The sequence below is a fragment of the Hyperolius riggenbachi genome, chromosome 11 (genome assembly GCF_040937935.1).
Source record: "Hyperolius riggenbachi isolate aHypRig1 chromosome 11, aHypRig1.pri, whole genome shotgun sequence".
NCBI lineage: Eukaryota > Metazoa > Chordata > Amphibia > Anura > Hyperoliidae > Hyperolius > Hyperolius riggenbachi.
The window spans coordinates 172,286,384-172,306,528 of NC_090656.1; the positions used below are offsets into that span (position 1 = coordinate 172,286,384).

The following is a 20,145-nucleotide window of genomic DNA, read 5'->3' on the forward strand; positions in this document are numbered from 1 at the left end:
TATGTTCCCCCAGTATAGGTGGCCTGGTATAGCTGGTGCCCCAGTATAGGAATTCAACTATAGATGGTTCCCCGGTATAGGTAGCCTGGTATGGGTGGTGCACCAGTATAGGTTAGTCAGGGACAGGTGCCCCCAGTATAGGTAGCAAGCTATAGGTGCCCCAGTATTGTTAGCCAGGTGGTGCCCTGAGTAAAGGTAGCCAAGTATAGGTGGTGCCCCAGTATAGGTAGCCAGGTATAGTTGGTGCCTCAGTATAGGTAGCTAGGTATAGGTGCTTCCAGCCCCAGTATAGATAGCCAGGTACAGGTGGTACCCTCAGTAAAGGTAGCCAAGTATAGGTGGTGCCCCAGTATAGGTAGCCAGGTATAGGTGGTGCCCCAGTATAGTTAAGCTAGGTATAGGTGGTTCTAGACCCAGTATAGGTAGCCAGGTATAGGTGATGGCCCAGTATAGGTAGCCTGTAGCCAGATATAGGTGGAGCCCCAGTATAGAAAGTCCGCTGTAGCGCAGGCTCACTCATCTGCTCCCCACGTTCAAGTGCTGATGTCACTCTTCTTTCAGTGCTGGAATGCGGTGTGCTGGTTAGTGAGCCACAGGCCCGCAGCCAGCACATGCGGCCCTTCCAGCTCATTGGGGGGACAGGGCCCCCAGAAGCCCTGGGCCCCTCACTGCAGTGTCAATTGTCTCCGCCTGATGGCTGCCCTGGTTATTGATCAATATTACTTTAATCCCAGGAACACGCAGACATTTTTATTTATAGGTTACAAAGTTAATCAATATGGTTTTATATTGCATATAAACTATTTTTGAATATTCCTCATCAAAGGATTATGTTCTTCCTACACTTAGGAATGTTGCCAGATACTGGAAGCCACCTATGACTGATCACCAATATTTAAGGTCCCCAATGATTGTTGGCTGATCTTGTGAGCCACCTATTACCGCTGGGAGAGATTGGGAACCGCTCATGAACGCTCTCAGATACTGGAAGCCACCTATGAGTGCTCACCAATATTTGGAGTCACCTATGACTGTTGGCTGATATTGGGAGCCATCTATGACTGATATTATTTAGTCAACATTTTATCATTGTAAAATCTTACCTCACCCCAATTTTTATTTGTTAATTTATCAGAAAATGTGAATCACTGTGGAATGTTTCCTTTTGTGAGCAGGAACATCATATGATCTCCCACAGTCCTCTTGGAGAGAAAGTTTCATTGCACTGTAGCCTAGGCTAAGCATCGCTGGGAAGATGGGGTTACATACTGATATACAACAATATATAGAAACTAGTAAAAAGGCCTGTGCCCACCTGTTAAAAAATGGGCACTAACTTACGGCCACAACCGCCCTCCTGCAACGTGCGCATGGACGCAACTCACGCACTCATGGTGGCGACCCTCGCACATGCCCACGACTCCCACCGCTGTCTGAAGTCTGCCCGGGTGTCGCACATACGTGCCAGGCACAGCGGACGGACACATGGACACAGGGATACAGGAGGACGCAGGAAGAGGGGTTTTATTATATAGAATAAGAAGCATTTCTGACACTGAAATCAGGATAATTAAGGTAAAATTGATATCCTGAATATTTTATTATGTTCTGCAAAAAGACATTACAAATACAAATGCAGCATAGTCCCTAAATATGAGATTGTGTCACTTTATCAGTACAATGGCTGTGTAATTGAAATGCTACTTAAAGTGAGATTCCAGAAGTAATTTTGAAAAACTACAGGACATAGATGCACACCAGCCTTCCTAAATACCCGCTCAGTCTGACATGTCCCCAGTCTTGATCTGAAGTTGGAAAAGCATTGTGCTAGGCACATACTTTTTCCAGCTGATGTCTTGTTTACTCTGTATTAGACTAAATGTAGCTGTGACCCTTTAAAAGTGGTTTCAGCAGCGTTTCACTATGGGTCGCAGCATAACAAAACATGTGGCTGTGTCTCCTGCTTCACATCAAGGAGGATTATTATTATTATTTATTTATAAAGCGCCAACATATTCCGTGGCGCTGTACAATGTAAGAAAACAAACAAGGGATACATAATGATACAGACAATGATACACATCAAATATGAACACTGATACAAGATACAGCACTGCTGATTACAATTTGATTTAACATGATGACTAAAATGTATAAATGTCTAACAGTTTGCAAGCAATTAAATTAATAACAGTCCATGACACAAAAGGGTGAGAGCCCTGCCCTTGCGAGCTTACAATCTAAAGGATGTGTGAATGCATCTCTCAATACTCTGCAGCAACTGTAATTTTACAGGATTTTATAGGAAAATGTACAATACATGTGTGCATATGCTTCTAAAATGCATTTATCCCACAGTAAAATGAAATGACAAGCTCTTGTTGGATTACTTGGGGGTGAGCACACTTGGCAACAGGGAACCTGAGGACAGCCTCTAGAATGTACTGTAAATCAGTGGCATACCTATGGGGGTGCAGCCAGGGTGGGCCGCTATGGGTGCCAGTGAGAGAGGAGTGCCAGGCCCGTCGCTAGGGACATGGAGTCAGGTGGGGGTCTTTTGGTAGAGACAGTCACGGCATAGCTGCATTTGATTAATCAAGCAGGAAGTTCATTAAACTTTATTATGCATTTAACCTGGGGGAGACAGAAGGAGAGCAAGTGCAGTCTGTACAGTGTTTGTGTACTGTGTGCATTGCATGTGTGTGTGTTATGAACTGTGCCTTGCGCAGTTGGCGTGACGGGAGTTCCAGTGGCAGATCTTACTGAACAGCCAGCAGGAGAATAGAGGAGATCCAGAGGACACTGCAGGACCTGACAGACTACTGCTGGTTGGAAGACATACCAGGTAAGTAAAAGTAAACAGTTTTGAGCACAGTTCAGGTATGCTGTAAAGAGGACCTCCAGTGAAATCAACTATAAGTTTAATGTAATCCATTGTGGCATTTATACTAGCAACGGCGGGTGCCAGTTCCGTATTATTTTGAAACTCTGCTCCTGATCTACAAACTGTGGCAGTTTTTGATCAAAATGTTCCCAAAGCCGTAGTCACTCCCACCTGTACCCCCGGCTCTGCAGCCACGGCCTACTAGGTGGCTGCCAAGCTCGGGGTGGGCCACAGCAAGGCAGGTGGCCACAGTTTCAGAAACACTTCGAATTAAAATGGCCACAGCAGTCTTGCCGATGAAAGGGGGGGGGGGAGGGGGGAAAGACGTACTTTAAAGTAGCATAGAATTACGGGTGATTGTGCGTTACTTTGCATGCCACCCAGCGATACTAATATAACTGTCACAGAGGATTCACTTCATATGTGTGTTGTAACATTTGCTGCTTTTTATGTGTGGAGGTTAGCATTTGCTGCATTTCATTTGTCGGAGGTAAAGCTTTGCTGCTTTTCCTATGTGGGGTCACATTTGCTGCATGTCATATGTTGGAAGTAACCCTTTCCGCTTTTCATATCTGGGCTCATGTTTGTTGCATTCAATATGTGTGGGGTAATGTTTGCTGCACTTATTATTTGATGGTCCTAATAGCTGCATTTGATATTTTGGAGTGATTGTTGCAGTGTTTGGTATTTTGGGGGCTCATGATTACTAAATGGCATGCTAATACATGAACCAAGAGAAACATGACAAAAAAATTGCCACTTCATTAGGTACATCTTGCTAGTAATGAGTAGAGTTGGGCCGAACCTCCGATTTTAGGTTCGCGAACCGGGTTCGCGAACTTTCACGGAAGGTTCGGTTCGCGTTAAAGTTCAATGGGGATGCGAACTTTGAAAAAAAAAAAATTATGCTGGCCACAAAAGTGATGGAAAAGATGTTTCAAGGGGTCTAACACCTGGAGGGGGGCATGGCGGAGTGGGATACACGCCAAAAGTCCCCGGGAAAAATCTGGATTTGACGCAAAGCAGCGTTTTAAGGGCAGAAATCACATTGAATGCTAAATGACAGGCCTAAAGTGCTTTAAAACATCTTGCATGTGTATACATCAATCAATCAAGGTATGCAGTGGTGGGTTCACAGAACAGGTATGCAGTGGCAGGTTCACTGAACAGGTATGCAGTGGCGGGTTCACTGAACAGGTATGCAGTGGTGGGTTCACTGAACAGGTATGCAGTGGTGGGTTCACTGAACAGGTATGCAGTGGTGGGTTCACAGAACAGGTATGCAGTGTTGGGTTCACTGAACAGGTATGCAGTGGTGGGTTCACAGAACAGGTATGCAGTGTTGGGTTCACTGAACAGGTATGCAGTGGTGGGTTTACAGTACAGGTATGCAGTGGTGGGTTCACAGAACAGGTATGCAGCCAGGAACAAGCTAAGCCTAACTAATCTTTCCCTATGAGAGACAGTCTGCGGAAGCTCGCCCTACTCTCACTAATGCAGGCACACGAGTGACCGTAATGGCCGCCGCTGCCTGCCTTATATAAGGGGGGTGGGGATCCAGGGGCTAGTGTAGCCTAATTGGCTACACTGGGCCTGCTGACTGTGATGTAGAGAGTCAAAGTTGACCCTCCATGTGCATTATGGGGCGAACCGAACTTCCGCAAAGGTTCGCCTGCGGGACGCGAACGCGAACCACTGAAGTTCGCATGGAACCGTTCGCAGGCGAACCGTTCGGCCCAACTCTAGTAATGAGTTGAACCCCTCTTTTCCTTTCGGAACTGCTTTAATTCTGTATGGTATTCCTCAGAGATTTTGGTCCATATTGTACAACAGCATCACCCAGGTTTATTGGCTGCACATTATGTGAATCTCCCAGGTTTTTTTCCTGGGGGTGGGGAGGGGCGGGCTAATGTCTTTTAGGGCCACTTTACCTGTGTTTTGGGAGGAAACTTTGCCCCACTGCCTTACACTTACACTTAGCTCCACCCACATTGTGTCATGGCCACTCCCAATTTTGCTGCAGCACACTACACTTGGCATGCCACCTCCGCCTGTAAATAATGAGCATCAAGGGTCAAATACCCTAGGTATGCCATTACTGTAAATGTAGATCTATAGGGCCTAACACATTAGGCATGCATAAGCCTTCTCGAGCAAAATAATTTTTATAAAATCATTAAAAATATATAGTTGTTTCCTGATTCTTGCTGAAAAGTATCTCAAGCAAACTTTTCGGCCAATGAGAAGCCCTGCCTCTATCAGGCAATCATGTTTTTCCCACAGTAATTTTTTTGTACAGGGATAACTAAATTGCCATAACAAGCTAAAATACAGTTAACAAAAATGTGAGGATTTAGCAAAAAATACAAATTACAAAAAGTACAGAAGCAGAATAAAATGAAGCCATTAGAGCTAATGGATAATATGTCCCCGAAGGAGGACTAAATGTTGCTTGGGCTTAAATTATTCATCAGCACTCATATTGCTTCTTGCTTGAGAAATTACATGATTGTTACTCATGTTGTCTAACTGAAATATAGCGCACAACTGTAATCCTCTGATGGTTCTAAGAAACAAATTAACAGCACTGTCCATTCACCTGACAGTGCTCTTTCTGCAACATAAACTGGATGAGAAAGCAGTGAAATGTATCTACCAACCACACACCTATGAATAGGGCTTATGAGGAGTAAAGCATGAGGAGCACGTTCCCATCACAGACACCTAACCCTGCATACCAGCAGTAGTTACAATCATCTGCGCTGATCTGTTCCCTTCCATCTGGCCTCTGCCCACACAGGATGCCACACTGGGAAAGTCTGCACACAAAGGTGGAGGTGCCATGAGTTGTTAAGATACTGCACTATGTTGTGCTTTTTTTCCCTATATAAGTGAAATTGGAGGGGTTTCCAGGATCAGAGGTTACTGCAGCCGAGGAAGAACATGCTTGACTGACTGGCTATATAAAAACAGGCCCGTATTGCTGTTTGTGACTGAGCAGCAATACCACCACTGGACTGATTTATTTGACTGTATTGCGGTGTGGCGAACCGATAAAACAGAGGTGCAGGAACATTCATTTTTTAAGGTGGAGTGCAACATCTGTGTGAACTTTTAGGGCTCGTTTCCACTATAGCGAATCCACATGCGTTGTCCGTATGCGGATTCGTACAGCCAATGCAAGTGGATGGTCCTATTACCACTTGTGCGTTGTGCGGAGCATTTTTGTGTGCGGGGAAAATCTGCACGGCAGAGCCGTCAGAATTTTCTCCTCGCACACCGCTATGCGAATCGCACGCCATGTATTTAATAGGAAAATCACATGCGTATTTGGCATGCGTTCTTCCCCGCAATTCCACATGCGATTCCGCATAGGATCACATGTTAATTTAAACAGGCAGTGACATGGTTAAATTCGCATATATACCCTTACCTATGCGGAATCGCATGCGATTGATCGCGGCAAAATCCACATGCGGAATCGCACCTGCTTTCGATTTAGTCCGCGTTGATTTCCCGACGATTCCGCAACGCAGTAGTGGAAACGGGCCCTTACGTCTTGAGGATATCCTGGGGACGGCAGAGGTCAGATGAAAGGGAACAGTTCAGCATAGATGCAATGAAGAGACGGGAATTCCCTTTGTGCATTTGTGCAGACATATAGTTCCGTGTCCAAAGGGATTCAAAGGATCGTCGAGATGCATTTACCTATTCTCACGACGGACAAATCCCTTCCAAACTTGATTAAGAAGAAGCCTCTGCATTCTTATAGGACATGGCCTAATCTAAGGTCCAGATTAGTGGAGGCAGATCCCTGGCGGAAATACGCCAAACCCCAAGTGACACTGTCCAGTAAAACAGGATGCTACAAGTGCTTTAAATGCAACGTGTGTTCAGCATTGAAAATGGGGGGGGGGTACTTTGTACATCCCCACACATATCAGAAATACTGCATAAAGCAGTATCTGAACTGTGATTCTGATTATGTAGTGTGCCTCTTAAAGTGTCCCTGTGGTCTTGCCTATGTGGGCAAGACCACGGGGCCATTCAAGAAAAGATTTCAGAGGCATCGTAGCAACATCAAGATGGCGCTTGAGGCAGAAGCAAAAGGTAAAAAACCTGATGCTACCAAACCTGTGGCACTCCATTTCTTGGAAGCCAAGCACACTGTGCACGGCCTGAGGGGGATGGCCATTGAGCAAGTGTTGGCTCCCAGAAGAGGGGGGGGGGGTGGATTGCAAAAAATGTTTATTGCAAAGAGAGGCGTTTTGGATTTTTACATTGAACACTGTGAAGCCGAGGGGCCTCAATAGTAATAATGGTCTGTCATGTTTTTTGGGTGAGCGATGAGGTAACCATGATTGTTATGTTATAATGTAGTTGCAACAGGTTGTTTTTTAAAAGTTTTTAATATATTTATTTTTTCTTATTTTTTAGGTGTTGTCACATTTACTTCACTGGTTGTGTGGTATTGACCTTCAGTACATCCCTTTTGACTAATATCCTTTTTTCATTAATCGTTTATGTTACATTGACACATATATTGTTCTGATAGGTTGCAGTCTATGCTGCTCCCAGTTTGCATTCCTGTCCGATTTGATTAATGGGAGGCACACTGTGCATGCTGTTCTGCACAGAGTGATCCCATGCGACCTGGCGGACATGTGTGCAGTCTTACTGCATCCCATGCGACGTTTTTGTTGCACTATTCCCAATCGTGAGTGCCGTTACCTTGGCAACAGTAAACATGCGGCGCGCATGCGCGGGACACTATGTGACGTCATTGTTGCACCTTCCCCGATTGTTATTGCCGCTACCTTGTCTATGTGTGGCGTGCAGGCGTGGGACACTATGAAACGTCATCGTCGCACCTTCCCCGATTGTGATTGCCGGTGGCAACAGTGAATGTGCTGCGCGGGACGTGCGCGATCACACAAGATTTAGTCTTTCCAGGGTACTTTACAAATGCTCAGTTCATGCCTGTTATCATTACAGTACAGGACATACTCATAGCTCCCAACTGTCCCTCTTGTGCAGGGACAGTCACTCTTTGGGAACCAAATCCCTCTGGCTCTGTCCCTCTTTCTTCCTCATTTGTCCCTCTTTCAAGACTAATGTACAGATTTGTGCTGATATATAGTTACATAGTTACATATAGTTACATAGTTATTTTGGTTGAAAAAAGACATACGTCCATCGAGTTCAACCAGTATAAAGTACAACACCAGCCTGCTCCCTCACATATCCCTGTTGATCCAGAGAAAGGCGAAAAAACCCTTACAAGGCATGGTCCAATTAGCCCCAAAAGGGAAAAGTTCCTTCCCGACTCCAGATGGCAATCAGATAAAATCCCTGGATCAACATCATTAGGCATAACCTAGTAATTGTAGCCATAGATGTCTTTCAACGCAAGGAAAGCATCTAAGCCCTCTTTAAATGCAGGTATATATATATATATTTCTACTGAAAATGTGTTAATCTGAATCTGACTTTATACCCACCAATTAAATTGATATATTTCTTATTTTCAAATGTTAAAATAAAGAAAAACTATTGATAATAGAAAGGTGTGGTTTGAATGATATAACTACATCTTTTGATTCTGAATTCTTTGTGATGTGCATGGTGAGGGGTGTGTTGGGGGTGTGATTAGAGGTGTGGCTTAATGGTGAGGGGTGTGAAGGGTGTCTTAAAGTATCCCTCTTTCTTATCTCAAAAAGTTGGGAGGTATGTATACTGCACTAGGGTGTATAAATGGTTTCTGTCTCAAACACTACTAGAAGATCCCAGAATAATAGATTCTCTAGTCTGAAGAACAATGGCAAATAGCTGTACAGAGTACCGCATAGTTGCATATTGAAAAAAGACATCTGTCCATCTGTCCATTCACACAGTGTATGAAAAGCAGAAGAGATGTCAGGAGAGGTATAAGGACATAAGCAAAGCACCAGTAAGGAAATTCATCCCAGCATAGCTGCGCATCACACAGGTTTACAGGACTGGTGTACAGCCAGCTCTGCAATACAAGCCTTCCAAGGTGTAGTGTACAGAGGGCAAAGGAAGCAGAATTGCTAACAACAATAACTCAATAGCTACACACCTTATAATATAAGGCAGCCTGTTATCTGCTTATACATTATTGCTGTTGCATTGTAAAAGTAATAATATTGTATAAGACATTCAAACGTCAACATAAAAAAAACGACTGAAATTTATAAAAACAAAAGAAGAAACTCTGAGCCTCTTACTTCCTCCTGCCCCACCTCCTTCTCCATGACCAACACATCTCCATGTTTACAGGTGCGTTTGTGCTATGACATCCAGGGCTGCTAGGCCATCAGAGCAATTCTGTAAAAATGTCCAAGTGGAGAAGGGACAGGACAGCCATCATGTGGAGATGATGGGTGCGGTCAAGCAGCAGAAAAGGAACAGGCACTTTCCACAGCGGAATTGGCAAGGCAAGGCGTGAATTCAGTAAAAATAAGAATGGCAGAATGATGCAGCATTTATGCAATGCTCAGGAACTGGAAGAGTACTGTAAACAAGGCTTGATCAAGTCCATTATAAAAAACTGAATTGCAGTCTGGTATAACATACAGTTAAAAACCCTTCCTAAAACCTTCTTGATTTTGTAGGTATCCAATCTGCCTTTGACCCAAACTAGTCACATCTATGTGAAAATCACAGTGGAAGCGGTCATCTTGCGTAATAATATAATATCCAGTTCGATCTGCTAACGTAATACTGATGCTTTTAGATTGTGTAGAAACCTATGCTTATAGCTTGTGCACAGAAGCTCTCTTAATGTGACCCGTAAGTGGGGGAAAGAAATAAAAGAGAACCTGTACTGAGTAAAAATATTTAAAATAAACACATGAGGTAACTTCAAATGAACATGACATAGTTACCTTGCCATCAGTTCCTCTCAGAAGCTCACTATTTTCTTCTGACAGTAATCCCTTCCAGTTCTGACAAAATTTTGTCAGAATTGAAATATATCAGTTGCTGTCAGTAAAATATCAGTTGCTGTCAGTTATAGCTGAGAGGAAAACTGATGTACCAGGTAATCTCCTTGTTTCCCTATGGCTCAAGTAGGCGATGTTACAGTTTAACTGTGTGCTGACCAGAAAGCTGTTATGGTGTAATGGCCATTTTCAAAATGGAAGACGGAAAATTCCCTTGATCACAGTGAACAAACAGGACTTGGGACAGGACAAAAACACTGAGGAGTAGACTACATGGAAGGTAAGTATGACTTGTGTATGCTTATTTTGACTTATAATTTTCAGTTCAGGTTTTCTTTAAGTTTTACTCACCTGGGGCTTTTTACAGCCTCTTGAAGTCTTGCAGGTCCCTCAGTTTCCACCAAGGCCTCTCCGTTTTGTACCTACAAAAGCTCGCCGTCTGGAACAGCCACGGGCTACTGGGTATGCATGGCCCCTGCCAAGCTCCACTTCGATTGAGCTCTTGTGTCAGGTGCATTCTATGTAAGCTCAGATGCAAGTTTTACGGACTATGCTTGCACCAAGGTATCACAACTGAGGAGGCATGCACATCCATGACAGTTCATGGGGTGACAGTGGATCAGAAGACAGGATCGGGAGGAAACAGAGGGACCTGCAAGACTACTAGGGGCTAGAAGAAGTCTCAGGTAGGTGAAACTTAGTAAAACCTAACTTTGTTCCCTCACTTAAGGTTCACTTTATGCTTTATCTGCAGTATCCAGTGATAAAACAAGATTTGCACAGTTCAGTGATTGGTCAGGCTGCAAGAGAAAATGAAACTTAGCCCATTAACCCTTTTAGGCACTTTAATTTTTGAAGAACAGTTTGCTCTCACCACTTAAAAGTGTTTTGCTCTCACTACTTACAATAGTGTCACCAATCTATTGGAGCAAAGGTTTGTGCTCTAGTTGTTTTAAATAATAAAATAAAAATTGGAAATATTTAATAACTGGTTGTTTTACTTAACTTAACACCATGTATCATCACTGGTATTAAGAAACGTGTTAAAATAAAGAGAAAGAGAAGGAGGGAGGGAAAGTAAATCACTGTCTAATAAGACAGGTATTTTGTGCTTGGCAGACATGCTGTTTCAGTAATAAGACTGATCTTAAACAAGCACTTTGGCAGTGAGTTTCATAGCAAAATGCCTTGTGGAGTTTACAGAATGACATAACATTAAGAGCATTAAGATAACTATGCAGTTCTGTGCAGCAGTTCCACACATGGAGGACAACCCTTCCAGTATAAACCCTTAGAACACAAAACAAACAAACTTGATCAATGTTCAGTATTTGCTTTTTGTTTCATTTTTTAAGCATGCGCTCCTGTCTTCTGATTTAACTCAGATGACATTTTTTTTCCATTCCTGGCCCCCTGCCTACACTATAGTTTATAATTACAATGCACTTCAGATATCCTGCGCACGTCCCTGTCTGAGTCAAAACACTGTGGGCTATTACATCTTGCTGAAAATATGTCTTTCTAGGAAATCTTTTATACTATAAAAAGACACTGCGTTGAAAAATAAATAAAAAAATATATTTTCAAGCATCTAAAACAGTTATTGTCTGGAAGAGCTTTAGTTTACTAGTCTATGGTATTGTCGGAATCCCCAAGTGGTATGGTTGTTTTATAACGAGCTAAAAGGAGGCATACGACTGGTTTAAAACTTGCCGGTTTATTAGAAATCACACAAATTTGCTCATTGATACATGCTAATCCCTCTCTGACTCCTAAGGTGGCCTAAATACTCTTTTCATGCAGTTCACGGACCTGTAGTGAGAAATGTTTCTAATAAATTCAGGGTTTTCTTAAATCTTCCACTATAGGCTACTGTAAATAATGAACTCTATATGTAGGAGGGATGATAAATAGAACATTAGTAGCATGAAAATGAGTGTCATATTTGTATTTTAAGTTTAATGGCTACATTTTAAGATTGCATCAGACTGTCACAGTTGCTCTTTAGAAATCACACTCTGGGCTTGATTCACAAAGCGGTGCTAACAGTTAGCATGCTGGTGAAAAGCCCTTTATCACGCCTAAACTCAGTTTAGGCGTGATAAGTTTAGGCATGATAAGTTTAGGTGTGATAAGTTTAGGTGTGATAAGTATAGCACTAACTGGGTTAGCACCGCAGTGTACAGCTGATCAAAAGTTTTGCGCTAGCAAAGTCTGGTGCACTTCGCATAGAGTTTAATGGCGCGGCTTTGCGTGCGGGACTTTGCGTGCGATCTAAACGTATCTAAACTTATCACGCCAAAACGTATCACACCTAAACTTATCACGCCTAAACTGGCTTTTCACCAGCGTGGTGCAATGGTTATCACACCTAAAGTCTCTAACTGGGTTAGCACCGCTTTGTGAATCAAGCCCTCTGCATTGTTAACCTCCTTAGCGGTATGATTATTTCAGATTTTGTCTAAAAGTGGTGCAATTTTTTCACAAGCTTTTAGAACATAAAAATCCTACTGGAAAATAGATCTGCGGCAGCCCTGGCCATTACACACCTTCCATGGATCCAGCTCGGGGTTACCGCTCTGAGCTGCGGATTTCGTGGGGTTACTGTTAAGAAGGTTAAAGTAAACCTGAAGTGAAAAAAAACCTTATGATATAATGAATTGTATGTGTAGTACGGATAATGAATAGAACATTAGTAGCAAAGACAGAGTCTCTTATTTTTATTTTTAGTTATATAGCTTTTTGTTTTATAACATTGCATCATATTTGCAGTTTACAAACTATATTTATATATTATAGTTATATATTTTAAAGTATATAACAGAGCAGAGCTAATGACCCTTTGAACTTTCCTGCGGTAAAACCTTATCTCAACCTGTCTCTCACTGTTTGTTTAAAATGTACATCTGGGAATATTAAAAAAAAAATCAGATTTACTTACCTGGGGCTTCCTCCAGCCCCTGGAACCTTATGTTTCCCTCACTGCAACTCCGCTCCAAGTTGGTCTCCCAAGGTCCCCTCTGTAGCAGCCAGCGACACAGCCAGATCGGCAGCGTCTGTATATGCATGAGCACATGGCTGCGTTGCTTACACTACCGTAACTAGGAACATTCTGCGCAGGCATGACCTAGCCGGATTGGCAGCTGCTACGGAGGGGACCCCGGGAGAACGGAGCTGCGGTGAGGGACACATAGGCTTCCAGGGGCTGGAGGAAGCCCCAGGTAAGTAAATCAGTTTTTTTTATATTGCTGGATGTATCCTTTAAGTGCTTCATAAAACACGCCTATCTTCGACCCAAGTTGGGTCGAAGAGCTCAGAGAAGCTCTTTTGCATAGATAACAAGTGAAATTTCTTAACTCTTCCTGTACTGAAAAGCAATGAGACTCTTTTCTTTGCTACTAATGTTCTGTTTCTTAGGTGTAGTACATATACAATTTATTATCTCATAAGTTTATTTTTGTTTCAGATTTGCTTGAAGCTGAAAAAAATAAATAAAAAGTAGTGACCCTTTCAACTAAATCGGCACTAAAATCTCACAATTTCTCGGCTGTTTTAGCCTCTGTTCACTTTTCAAGAATCCTAACTGAATTCCATAAGCTATGGACAAAATCTTTTGCATAGATAACAATTTTTTTTTTATGTATCTCATCAAGTCATATGTCACTTCAGGTACGCTTTTATGTTAGGAGCCTATACATAATGATAGCAAACTCCTAAGCATCAGAAAAATAGCATTACCGTATATACTCAAGTATAAGCCAACCCGAGTATAAGCAGACCCCCCAAAACTTTTGCCTTAAAATACAGTAAAAAAAAATGATTGACCCAAGTAAAACCCAAGAGTAGGAAAAGCAGCACCTACTGTGGGACCTCCTAGGGCTCTCTGATCGCTAACCTGTATAGAGTCAGCTTAACTTAGCTTCATCCATTTTGATTTGAAATTTTTTCGAGTAAATGTGAGCCTTTAGAAAATAAGTTTCACCAGGTCGGTGAAGTGCAGTGAAATATCATTACTGCAAAGATTACCGGTAATGTGATGCAGTATGTGTAGCTGTCACCACTTTGCAGATAGGATATGTAGATGGGATACTTTTTTTAATCGTAGATAGGAGGATGATGGAGTAGCAGGGGTAGAAAGGGATTTTACTTACACCAGAAAAACCGTAAAAGATAGACTCAGATCAACAGTAACTGAGGGCCATCAATATGACAGCAGTGTGACTTTTGTTCAACTTAAAGGCCCAGCAGCTATAATAGACTGATGCCGTGCATAAGAATTCAGATAGAGGGAGAGAGAGGCAGGAGAAGGGAACAGATACTGGCCATAATGTTTACTAAGGGATGATACTGGCTGCACTGCTTCATAAGGAAGGGTGGTGGGGGGGTATATACTGTCCGCACTGCTAGGGGCTGGGTCATGCAGTCATCTAAACCAGTAGTGTGGCATCTTGTTTAAATGCTGACAAATGCTTTTCTGCTAGGGAGCAAAAATAATTTGGCAAATTTCTAGTACTTCTCGTCGTTCAGTTGTTCTGTTGTGTTTTGAGGGGATCAGGAGGGCATGGAAGCACCGAGTGTAACCGATCCACCATACAAGACAACGTAATAGACATTTAAAAAGTGCTGTCCTTTCACAGCGAACACTCCGACTATTGTTTAAAGAGAACCTAAACTGAGGAGTTGGATTTTTCCTTTTAAAATAATACCAACTGGGGTTGACTTTCACATGAAGTTGACTTGCAGTCAAATATATAAAGTAGAAAAGTGGTGAACAATAACTGCCACTTTTATAAGACATGGACATCACTTTTGAAGGAAGTGATGATCACAAGATTCATTAGGTTGACTGCCACTTAATCGATCTCCAAAAAGTATTCAAGGCACCATTCAATCTGTGGATGCCCACTTTAGGTTAATTAGTAGTCTATCAAAGTCGGATCACAAGTGTAAAAAGAAAAATCTGAACATCCCTTCATAAAAATGGCGAACATCAAGGAGCAAGCTTATTTTTTTAGAAAGGTGAACAAAAAATTGTCAACCTGTAATTAGATCACAACTTCTTTATCCTGTTAATAGGCCCTTTAATGTACTGATTAAATTGAGCCACAAAAATGCCACATGCTCAAATGAATGTTTTTACTTCGTTTGAAAATAATGGCATGTGACTCACACTGTCCACATCAAAGTGGTTTAGAGTCCATTAGAGTCTGTTGAATTTACCAGATATTATTGAAAAATGGGGGTTGAGGTGGTTGAATTTGATCTAAATATTGTTTAAGGAAGAACTCCAGTGAAAATAATGTAATAAAAAAAGTGCTTCATTTTTACAATAATTATGTATAAATGAATTAGTCAGTGTTTGCCCATTGTAATATATTTTAAATCCCTGATGTACATTCTGATATTTATTACACGGTGACATTTTTACTGTTGGCAGGTGATGTAGCTGCTGCATGCTTTTTTGGCAGTTGTAAACAGCTGTAAAAAGCTATTTTCCACAATGCAACAAGTTTCACAGACAGGAAACTGCCAGGAGTACCACAGTCCTCAGAGTTTCTTGTGGGAGGGGTTTCACCACAATATCAGTCATACAGCACCCCCTGATGGTCTGTTTGTGAAAAGGAATAGATTTCTCATGTAAAAGGGGGTATCAGCTACTGATTGGGATAAAGTTCAATTCTTGGTCGGAGTTTCTCTTTAAAACTCAATTTGGGAGAGGTCATTATTTTTATTAGATAGTGGAAGGATCAAATAAATGTACAGCTTTGTACCAATTTGACTAGTACAAAGGCAGCAGATGCTGAAATCTGAAATCTATTGGTGCAAGGCAGTAAAGCAATTGCAACACCCCATTCAAACTGCATGGAAGTATTGATCGTCTACATCAAGCACCCACTGAAAAGTGTATAGCCACCTTAGGAAATGACTCATCACTCCTTTATCAGGAGCAGAAGTTTTAGAAAAGACAGCCTGCACCAGGCTTGTAGTGTGAACTAGCTTCAATGAAAATAAAGGAGTTTACCAAGTCCCTAGCACTCATAAACAGCCTCTAAAAACTAGGAATCACTTGTGATGTGAACTAGTGGCAAGAAGGCACGCTCTAAGTAGGCTTGAAAATGTGTCCATGTTTATCCCACATCACATGCCAATCCATATACATGTTACAGTTCTGATCCAGTGTCCCTCAATTATATGACCTGGCCTCTCAATTAGAACATACAGTATGTCTAGTTGAATTGTTTCCAACTCTGCTCAGGCCCCTGAACTTTTGGGCTTCTTGGATTGGACAGATCCAATTATCTTCCATTTGCTTTACTTAAAGGCACACTAACACAATCTAACCATGATAATACGATACCGAATCAAGCCGCAAAGGTGTGGCAGCAGACGACCAGGGCCCTGCCGTCCTGTACCTGGGAACATTTTATCCAACTTTGGCAGAACCCAAAATTGCTTGAGTTAAATAAACTTGAAAATACTTCTCTGAGGGCTGAAATGGGGGTGGTGTATCTGGAACAAATTATACAAAATACTAAATTGATCACATTCTTGAAATAACAAGATGGAATCCAGCACTGTCCAATACAGGCTTACTTTATTTTAACACGTTGCAGCAGAAACAAACAACTGTCCCTGACTGTAGCTCTGGAACTGAGTCTGCCATGAGAAAAGCGCAATATAAATGTTATTAGTCTTGTGAGCTCTCAGAGCTCAATTTCCTTTGGGAATTTCTCTTACTGGTACCTCCCTGCTGATGGAGAGTACTAAAGACGGACCAGTCAAAGACCATATACTCCTTGTCTTTTGAATACCAGACTCTTCCCACAATTGAAAAAGCTCAAGCTAAGTAGACGAGTTTGGGAGTTCAGATGAATAATGAGGAATAGAAAGAATGTTTACTAACGTCTCATTTTGGTTCACCCTTCCTCAGAGACAGACGTACACAATAATATGCTGTGTACCAAAGCTATCTCACCGAAGCCTGGCTCACTAAATATTCCCCAAATACCTCTAACATATGCCCCAAATGCTCTCTGCATAACCTCACCTTTTTACATCTATTATGAAGTTGTCCCTCCCTTGAAGATTTCTGGAAACAGGTGGTGGGATTCCTTCAAGATACAATGGGGTCAAAAGTCTCGTTAGAGCTCAAAATTTGTATCTGGAATATTGCCAAAGAGGATGTGCCCAAGTACGACAAGATGTTTATGGTAGAAACGTTCTTTGCTGCCAAACAAAGCCTAGCGGGGGTTATGCCCACTCTGTCCTTCCATTGATGACTGGAAGGCCAAAGTTAAAGCCACGTTGCCTTTCAAAAGATTGATTTATAAACATAGAAGACGTCCTCACAAATTCTCCTGTGTTTGGGATGGATGGATAACTAACCCAAATATTTAAAGGAAACATCAAGTCATATTTAACCACTTGCTGACCGCACGCTTATACCGTGCGTCGGCAAAGTGGCAGCTGCAGGACCAGCGACGCAGTACTGCGTCGCCAGCTGCAGGCTGATTAATCAGGAAGCAGCCGCTCGCGCGAGCGGCTGCTTCCTGTCAAATCACGGCGGGGGGCTCCGTGAATAGCCTGCGGGCCGCCGATGGCGGCTCGCAGGCTAAATGTAAACACAAGCGGAAATAATCCGCTTTGTTTACATTTGTACGGCGCTGCTGCGCAGCAGCGCCGTAAGGCAGATCGGCGATCCCCGGCCAATCAGCGGCCGGGGATCGCCGCCATGTGACAGGGGACGTCCTGTCACTGGCTGCACAGGACGGATAGCGTCCTGTGCAGCCCGGATCACCGGGGAGGGGACAGGTAGGAGAGGGAGGGGGGAATTTTGCCGCGGAGGGGGGCTTTGAGGTGCCCCCCCCCGCCAGCCACACGCAGGCAGAAGAGATCAGACCCCCCCTGCACATCATCCCCATAGGGGGGAAAAAAGGGGGGCAATCTGATCTCTCTGCCTGCACCCTGATCTGTGCTGGGGGCTGTAGAGCCCACCCAGCACAGATCACTAATAACCACGCTGGTCCTTAAGGGGGGGTAAAGGGTGGGTCATCAAGTGGTTAAAAAAAATGCAGTTTTACTTACTTGAGGCTTCTACTGCCCCCTGCAGTCACCCTGTGCCCGCGCCAGTACTTAATGATCCTTCGGTCCCCGCGACTCAGTTTCGCTGGAATTCCTGCTTAACAGGAAGTACAGCATGTATTAGTGGCTATGCAGAGGAGACCAGCAGTAAGTGAGCAGTGATTGGACTGGCAGGGAGGTGAGTTGCTGAATACGAGAGGCTTCCCTACGCTTACTCTGCAGCAGAGTGGGGAGCACGGAGGGTGGCCCCGGGGAGAGGAAGGGAGCGAGAAGTCAAGCCGCCCTCTCCACAGCTTAGTCCCAATGAGGCCACAGCTCCCACCTCCATCTTGGCGCCTCCCTTCCGCACAGCGCCCAAGGCGGTCACACGCCTGGCACGCCCCTAGAAATGGGGCTGGTCTGGACACCCCAAATGGAGTCAGGTTAATTGTCTCCACCTGCTTCAATTGGTTGGTTTTCCTTGCTGCAACCCACCACTTGTGAGTAGCCCTTTTTGTCTATTACTTCTAAATTACTGACAACTAACATACTATGCTATTTGGGCTCCTGTTGTCTCTGTGTCTTGTTTCCTTAGTGCAGTGATGGCTAACCTTGGCACTTCAGCTGTGGTGGAACTACAAGTCCCATGAGGCATTGCAATACTCTGACAGCTCTAAGCATAAGACGGGGAGGCAGAGGCATGATGAGATTTGTAGTTTTGTCACAGCTGGGGTGTCAAGACACTCCATCCTCTCAACTTCCCTCCTAGAGCTTAAAACTAAATCCCTATGCTTAATCCTATCCCCTCCCCCCTCCTTTCAGGTGCCTAAAACTAGCCTCCCCCATCTAATTCCTAACACTAGCACCCAAACAACCACTAGTTGTAGCTGATTGTCTATCATGGGCTACAAGTATTCCCTTTGTAGTAGCCGATTGCTGATAAGTAACACAGGCGGCTTGAGCCTCCCTAAAGACTCCCATCACCAACTTACTAGTCAAACCCACATGAGAGAGCTGTATTATTTTCTCCAGGGCATAAACTTATGCCACTACTGATGTAAGCCACGTCATTCTCCAGTGAAATATCCTCAAGTGACACATCAGTTGTATCTAACTTTGCCTCGGTTGGTTTGCCCTCTTAAAACAGAAGGAATTTACAATAATTCAGCTTTAACTGAACATCTGTGGTTACCCACAATGCACCGCTAATGCAAATGCCACATCAACCTCATGTGGCTCTGTAAAACTTAGACACCAGTAATTCTGGATGCTAGCCTGGCTTTCAGGGGCATAAAGAGATAATTTGCATATTCAGTAGTGGTGCATTTTGGGTAACCACAGATGTTCACTTATAGCTGAATTATTGCAAGTTTCCTTCTGTTTTAAGAATGCAAGCCAACCTAAGCATTGTTTTTTAGTAGGAGGGCTTTTTGGTCTCTTTTAGTCCCCTATACTCTCCTTGTGGTTTTGGGTCACCCCGAGCTGCTTGGTTACTGTGTTTAACTTTGCTTCCTGCTCTTGACCTCTGGGTAAATGGGTAAATGGAAAGGTGAACATAAAGATTCCAACTAAGTACACATACCTTACAGGAGTATGAGATTTAGTGAATTGATCATCCCATGCCATGTCTTTTGGGATTGTAGCATTACTTGGATCCAGCACTGTAAATACATGTACACAGCATCTTCACTTGCTATTTAGCTGGTGCCATTGCTGCTGATGTCCAGGAAGTGGATTCCTTCCATTGTGGTAAGTGTACCTTTTTTTGTTTGTTTTCTAAATGTATGATCTACAGTTTACATTTCTTTAGAGAATTCCGCTCGCAATTTATGAAAAACCAAAGCCACCAGCCTTTTATATAGAGTTCAAAAAGCACCTCTGAAAGCTCTGCAAAGCACAGTATTTACTTCCTAAACCATAAGGCATTTGTGGAATATATGTCCAAAAAAACAACACCATAATGCATTTTATTTTTGTTATAAGAATTTTTCCACTGCTCTTTTTTCACAAGTAATTCCACTCCACATTTATCAGTAGTTAATTTTAAAAAACAATCAGATCAGAGAAAGCATTTCCCAGTTAAAATGGTGGTATCAAACAGCCAGTGACTCAAGAGTTAGATATAATCAACTACAAGAGTCAGAAACAAGAGTCAAGTATAATTAACTCTGAGAGTCAGACACAAGAATAAAATATAATAATGCCAAAACTCAACCTAAGTAGCAAATGCAAAAG

General features: G+C 42.9%; 1 protein-coding gene across 10 annotated transcripts in view; it reads right to left on the bottom strand.

Moving 5' to 3' along the window:
• LOC137538200 (uncharacterized) overlaps positions 1–20,145 on the bottom strand; it is a 448,115-nt gene that overhangs the window by 187,231 nt on the left and 240,739 nt on the right. The gene's annotated exons all lie outside the window — the stretch shown is intronic.